This window comes from Sinohyriopsis cumingii, chromosome 12 (assembly GCF_028554795.1).
Source record: "Sinohyriopsis cumingii isolate HCF-2022 chromosome 12, ASM2855479v2, whole genome shotgun sequence".
In the NCBI taxonomy this organism is placed as follows: Eukaryota; Metazoa; Mollusca; class Bivalvia; order Unionida; family Unionidae; genus Sinohyriopsis; species Sinohyriopsis cumingii.
Genome location: NC_142972.1, coordinates 59076019 through 59084183, shown reverse-complemented (window position 1 = coordinate 59084183; position 8165 = coordinate 59076019).

Below are 8165 nucleotides of genomic sequence, written 5' to 3'. Positions count from 1 at the left end.
GCTTTAGCGTTATTGTGGTCCCACATTCTTTTGCTGATGCAGATTGTAGCTTCTTGATCTGACCAGGTGTCAGACTAACACTAACATGATGATATGATGACATTTTATAAAATACTCGTATTGCTAAATCACATTGATTAAGGTAGCAGATTAAGATTTTCCACTGGCGTGTTAACGACTCTCATTCGACTAACCACCACCTTCAATTAACACTGCTTTGTCGTTAAGTATAACCGCGATTGCTCTGTAATTAACAACAGCACCTGGATTCACGCTAGCCCTGAAGTGTATATCAACGACAGATTGCCTAAATAAATCTAAATGTTCTAGTGAAAGGTAATAGATTGGATACAATGTTGTAAAATCCAACTGTGGTATTTGTAAACCAGTATTTGATCACGACTCATATACGACAACAATCGATGATACGCGCGCGCAACATAATTGTTTTCAAAATTTTAAATTATATCCTCGGATGGTTCTTGGTGTCGATTTATCCTGAAAGAAACCTCACTGACTTCAAGGGTGTCAAATATCATATGGGAGCGTTCTTGACTATCTACCCGATTAACATTTTGCAGAGCAACAAATATGTGTCTCGGTGCAGAAATACCCAGTTGAGTTGCTATTTGCCACGTGAATAACCCAGCAACATTACTTTGGATACTATCGGTGGACATTGAGTACCACAACAACAGAGACTTACCACCTGTACTCATAAAGAAAGTAATCGCTGTTCTTCAGGAATCGATGGGGTCATTACTGGCATCCACAGTGACAGTTTAAACAGTATTACTTTACCAGCAGCAGCAGCGGCTGATCGCCAAATGGCATCGTTACTGTCACCTATTCGTACAAGCACAACTGTGTGTTTCGCTCCAAAGATATCTTTTCGGACATTTCTGCAAATTCCAAAGATATGTGATAGTGGAATCGCGCATGAAAATGTTCTACGGTTACCTTTTAGCGATGATTTACGTGTAGCAAATCCTATGTTGTAGTTAGGGTTGTGACTATGTGGCATAGAAAATGCATCAGCGGGTTTATCTATCGCTCCATCTGGTTGTGGATCAGTCGAAGTATTTCGTGTCACTTGTACAAAACGAAATGGGTTGGGGCCAGGACTATTAGAATTATCCTTGGCAAACATCATTGACGGACCGGTTGATTTTGTATAATCGCCAGAGTATCTCGCTAACCCTACTAGTGTGGTGGCAACGTCAACGTCTTTTTGGACTGTTTCTATGTTTTCTCCATCAATCATATATGTGGCACTGTCAAATAACGATATAATACCGTTATTAACAAAACAAACTATGGCACCATCCCCATGTGGTGTGCTAAGAGGAACATCTGTTACAAGCTCACCTTCTACTTCAATAAAAGCCTCAGCGGGTAGAAAATATATACTTGTATCATGGACCTGCAATTCAGTTCGTCCTCGTGCGTTAGGTACACGTGCTTCATAAGAATAATAATGATAATCACGCACATATTCATTTTTTGGACTGGTTCATCCATGTCAAATGCTGTATCGGATGTACGTTTGAACATCTTTATTATGCTGCTCATTTTTTAAATCGTGGTCGCCTAGATCTTCGGGAAACTCCACCTCCTCAAATAAAACTCATGTTTATTTTTTCATTTCCAGGCTGATTTACCAAGGCTGATAGTTTTTTTATTTGCGGCTTGGTTTATTATTTTACTGACATCCGCGGCCATAACCTCTGTGGATGGCAAGTTTACTTGTGGCTTAGCAGTCTGACGTCTGCGTAATGGTTGAGCAATTCTGTCTTTGCTTGCCGTGAAAGCTTTACCTTCAGCACTAGCAACTGCACCAGGAGCTTTTTCACGAATAACGTAGATAGCTTTCATTGATAATTGTTTTGCAATTGGTGCTGCTTTGGGAGGCATCCTTCTAAAAAAAAATCCCTGAATAATATTACCAAGTCCATCTCCGTAATAATGAGCTAATATGAAATATACACTACCGCGCTTCTTGTTTTCGGTTATGTTCATGATCCATATATTATGTGATGATAGTACTGCATCTAGTTTGTTTGAAATGCGTATGTCCTTACTGTTTCCATATTCAGGTAACTTGACATTTAGCTCTAGACGTATTCTGGCAAACATGTTTTATTTAAGTAATGTCATTTCACTTCTTTTTCTTGTATATACTATATTTACCCCATGAGCTTAGAAGGTGACATTCATCCTAAACCGCGACCAGACTATTTAGTACTTCTTCACACGATACATCTAGCTCGTCAATTTCTTCTTGTAGTATACGTGATTTTACACACCATAATGTTGAACACAATTTGACAAAATTAAATACACTATGTGCGGACTTCGTGGAAGTTAACATTTTGACCTTCTCTACAAGTTTGTCCAATCCATTTCTTTTGATGGCCTATCCCAAATTTTACCCCAACCCAATTAAGGAAGATCGTGTATGTGATACTCACGCTGATTTCATAATATATGTGGAAGAATTAATTTATATCCATAAACGACAGAAGTTCCACCCAAATGATTTCGAATGCTTATGGATTGCACATTCATTTAGAAACAAAATTCTTGCAGGCTTATGCTATAGACTTCCAAATAACGCGTATATTTCAATGTTAGAAGACTCCATATATTTTTCTCTTTACAAGAGGAATCGGGATTAGTTCTTGTCAGGATATGATGGAATGATGTGAGATACCCCATTCCTAAATTTTTTGTTGTTGTTGTTTTCTTTTGTTATCGTTATCTAGGAGATGATCGACCATGGTGCTATTGCCAGGATCGAGTAAACAACAAAATAAAATATGTAAGTTAATGGATGGAATAACAGATTTGAGCAAATATACAGAATGGAACAACGTGAGCCCCCTAAAGCAAAATATAATAATTTAATAAATTACTTAAACAAAATTAAATTATACATGACATTGGAATGATCCAAATTCCCTGAGAGATAGCGTTACAGACTTTATGAGAAATTCAATTAGCCGTTTGTTATATTGATAGAGCCAATTTCATCATGTAATCGAGTGACTGATCGAACTCAAATTGACGACATGTCAGCATCACCTAGTTGATTCCGGTCTTTTCCAAATCACTGTTGGTGTTGGGTCGGCGTTGCCGTATTTCTTTTACTTCTGTCTCTCTCTCTGTCTCTCTCTCTCTTCTATGGCAGCTTCGGGCCATGAAGATATTTTCCCTTTCAAATAACAATACTGTATAATATCCAAGATAGATACATGTCATGTGTTTTCTTCCTCCTGGGATCAAACAATATTCCCACTTGTTTTCGTCAGATATGTTCTGTAGTAATTCAGCAGAACTAAGCTATGGTCAGTTCGCCACCTGACACCCCTCAGCATATTATCAGAAATTAATGTCTTTTCTAGCCACTGCTGGTATTCCTACTGAGAACCTGGCATAATTATACATATCCGATAAAGCATTGCATCTAGCTGTGCGTATACCTTACCATCTGAATTATGCCTGTCAACACGCGTACCTAATATTCACACACTCGATTCTCGGTTGAGAAAAATTCACAACTGAATTAAACAGCGAATGTATGGACCTCACTCCTGATCCTAACGACGTTACTTTACTAATTAGCGATTCATTGGCGTACATTTTCAGACACACTCCCACAAAAACAACAAACAAATCTCAGCATACAAAATGCAAATCATTTAGGATAGATAAATTAATTCTCATAATGCGTATCCGAAAAATGTATGAAATCTTTATGATACATGATTTATATTACAAACAAATCAACTGCATCCGGAGTCATTAATATAATACACGAGTCATATAACATTTGAGACAAAATGTTTTCAAATAATTAACTTTTGAACTAAGGAAAAATTGAAGTATAAATATAAAAGGAATATATTTTCGCTTATCATCGGATAATTTCTTCTTTGGTTACGGGTTTCTCACATTTCCAGACATCCTTGTCACCTGGACGATTTATTTAATAGAGAAATTACCTACTGAGTTTCCTCGAAGTCCCTCAGAATTCGCCTTTCGGCAGAAAACTTGGATTGACTAATATCGCGAGGGAAAATAACTTTAAAACATTGAATTCCGTCTGGGGAACACCCATCTTGTTTAGCTTAAGCAATCAGGATAAATTTCTCTAACCGCCAAACACTTTTAACACTCCCATCTAAGTTAGAATAATCCTCTCAAACATGCCTTTATTAATACCCATTTTGAAAAAATATAATTCAATGGCATCTGTTTTAAATGGCATAAGACTTCCTAAAATTTCTCTGGATTGTCTCAACGTTTGTCGTTTACCGCTACATGATCTTGCACTGTCATATCTGTCGGATAGTTATTGAATGGACTCTAATTAAAATTCGATTCATGCCCCCAAATAGAACAGATTTCATCCTTCGCAGTCAACAATGTATTGCGAGCCCAGCCTATACATCAAACCTAATGGTTATGTGCCATGCTGACCACTACAGAATGTACTATGAAATTATCTCAATAACATTTGGCACCATTACAGGCACCAAGAAATTTCAAAGTGCTAAGAAGTGGCCAAGTCATCCGGTTGAGAAATGGGGCTGTCAAACCAGCTTGAGGCTAAGTTTGAAGATTGTGAAACTTGCGAAATACACAGTCTTGATCATGCAGAGCCATTAATACCTTCCAAAACTCATGATAGGCCTTGAGAAAATTTGGTAATGAATTGTTGTAATCTAAAGAACTGCAATATCTGAGTTTGTAGATTATTGTTGTAAGGTTTATGGAGCTACAGAAGCTATGGACTACAAGCTCTGAAGCTGTCATCAATAGCCCTAAGTCTATGTTTTCTGGGCATGTTATTCCTGAGTATCACAACTAAATGGTCTAACAAAGTAATAGAGTGAGAAGAAACAATCTTTGTTAAATTAACCAAATAATTTATTTCCCTCAAATACAAAGTGAAAATGAAGAAATGGAAAAAAAATTACGGTATTGCCAATTAAATTCCAAAATTATCCTAGACTTAGAGACACAAGCTCTAATAATTAAGTTCTGAATAAACTTAAGTGGAAATCCAAATTAAATCCAACGCTAAACGTTTTGACGTGTCTGTGGTGGCGTGTATTCCTGTGTTGTAGCAGCAGTCTTTAGTTTATCACAGTATTATAATTCCAGGTTTAAATTTACTATAAATCCCAGTGAATGCCTCTGTCCAAGAATATTTATTTTTTAATAAGTACTCTGTATTTTCAGTGCAAATTCACTTGAACAATTTGAAGAAAAAATTCCAGTACAATTAACACAACAACAATACAACTGATTCTGCCTCAAGAGATTATATCATGAATTAATAATTTTCCAGTAACACGATTATTTAGTCTTCTGGTTGACCCCAGGTCATGATTAACATTTTCTATAAAACAAAACATTACCTAATGGAAAATAACCTTCTGGAAGGTTCATAATATTTGCAGAATAAAATATTACTTATAATTAGCAGTCCGTTACTAAACATTGTAATTTGCAATGTGTAGCAAACAACTGATAGACCTGGCAGTTCATACTGAATTTCCACAGTTCAAGACACAGATTGAGATAAACATATTTACTACAAAACCAAAATCAATAATTCAGGCCATGTAGAAAATGAACTTAATTTTTGATAAAGACATGTCCAACATACAATGTCACATTATCAATAGCATATAATGAAATAAATTTTAAAAAATAAATGCAACTAACTAACAAACAATATAAAGTAAATATACATAACATGGGATTCTTATATCAGATAATGGACCTGAATGTACTTTTGTTTCATTTGTGTCCTTGACAACAAAATCTTATTCGGCTGGATTCATGATTAATCTTGTGCGTTATCAGATGGTGAACCATGAGTGACCTTACCGATAATTTTTCTGCAGGTATCTTTGTCGTCTTGTGGTAACCAAACTTGTTGTTTTTGTTCTTTGTACGAAATTATCGCAGATGTTACAGTCAACAATGCGAGGATCTTGGCATCGAGCAAGTATCGTAATAGCACTACTGGAGCACAACCACACAGATTCTTTGATGAAACAGTCATTGAGATTGACGCGGTTTATGAAAGTTTCTACCAGACCAAATTGGTATCACAGGATGAATACTCGCTGAAAACTCGAATGATTCAATCTCCACAAGTCCAGTAAGATCGATATTTGGTAGTGGCCGGTTTATTGCAACTCTAGTGATCTCGTAAGCAGCGGGATAAGCACCGATAATGTCAACAGAAATAATGTTGATGTGTTATGTTTTATGTTCTAAAGACCACCATAGCCAAACTCAGCAATGGAGTTGGACGCCATTTTTGTTGTTGTTGCGCTATATGAGCCTAAACAGATGATGGTGTAAAACAGTTAACAAGTAAATCAGCGTTGTCGTTGTCATATTATACACATTATGTTTCATCGCACGTTGGAGTGATTCCTTCCGATAAAGAACATCAGATGGAAGAAGAAGCTAATCAAATGTTGATTCATCCGACTCAGAGTCATCTCCGAGAAATAACCAGACCGATACAGTGTCACGCTTCCTCGTGCGGTAGATTTCTTCGTAAATATCTCCGTCATAACATCGTATTATTCTCTCTCTTGGAAATTTTGTCACCGAGTCGCTCCACGCATGAGAAATATGATCATATAAAATTATTGGAGTACCCTTATTACAATATTTACCAGAAATTTTTTCTGATTGCTTATTGTTTTTATAGTTATTGGAATCATCAGTGTGGGTTGTTTTTATTTTAAAAATAACCACATCACTTATTTTAGCTCCATTAATAAGGGCGTTTCCCAGTTGTTATTTTTTTTAATTCTTCATTCTCTAAGTCCGTTTCCTCGTCTCGAGTTTGCAAAATGTTCTCTGACACGATGAGCCCGCCAAAATAGCGAGCATGTTTTCATCGGAGCAAGAGCATAAAGCGCATAAACAGCCGCGGAAACTGGATATGCGTTATTGTAGTATTGTTGTCAATTCCGGTGAAAATACCTACTTTATAATTTTTTTTTATCTACAATGACGACTTTGTTATGATGCCGTGAATCCTTTACAGGGTTGAGTTTATATCACGAATACTCCAAGTCGGACCATCTTGACTAACATTTTCAGCAATAAATTGTATTCTGAATATGTAATTGCTGTCATCAACAAGATCATTACGTTAGCAGATGCTAGTTTGTTGTCCAAAGTGGAATCAGTAAATGTTACATCGCCATCAATCTTAAATGTTGAAAAACCGTGGGGCGCGCCATCGTTGATCAATTCTTTCTTTGCTTGTTTGATAAAATCATACAGTTGTAACTCAAATGGTGTTCGTTTTCTGTCACCCGGTAATCTGTCAAAATCCGATTTGGTGATGTGCTCTGGCTCAATTTCAGATAACCTTGTAAACTCATCTTGTGTTGCTTCTAGTGATCTGGTGTAACTTTTAATGAGATTTAAATCTGTTTTTGATTTTGGTAATGAGATTTTGTTCCTGGCAAGATCTTTACATTTTTGTTGCAGTAATCTAGCTTCTTCCCATGTTATATGAGTACATTTCTTTAATATACATAATAGTATTTCTCTAAGTAGGCTTTCATCTAATTATACTTTTATTGATAGTATAATGATCAACCAAACGGATAACAGATGCAAGTGGATAAATATGGGGTCGTCTACACCTTGTAAAAAAATGTGGCAGTGATTATTGTGCGCTTCATTTACAGAATGTTCAACCTGAAAGTACCGGCCTAAAACATTGTCTTGTTTGTGGAGTTGGCTTTAAAGGAAAAATACAACTGTGTGTAACTAATGGTGGAAGAAAATGTCGTGCGTTGGAAAGATACTTTGAGATGGTTTGTGTGGCATCGTCGTACGCATGAGTCAGCCAATGCGTTCCAAACTGTTTGGCTAAAACTTGCAAGTGCAGTTTATCTCTAGGGTTTTTAAAGAATACGTAATGAACATTGAGACTGATGGCGCGATGGGCTTTACTTTTGGGTAATGTAAACGACACTGGCATTACGATGATGCCCTTTGAGCGTAAACCACAGTTTAATTTCTTCTTCGTCTTCTCCTAACATGTCGTCGATAATGACCAGATTGGTTTACTGGGGTCAGACATGATTCAGTCGTCTGCGCTAGGAATGCCT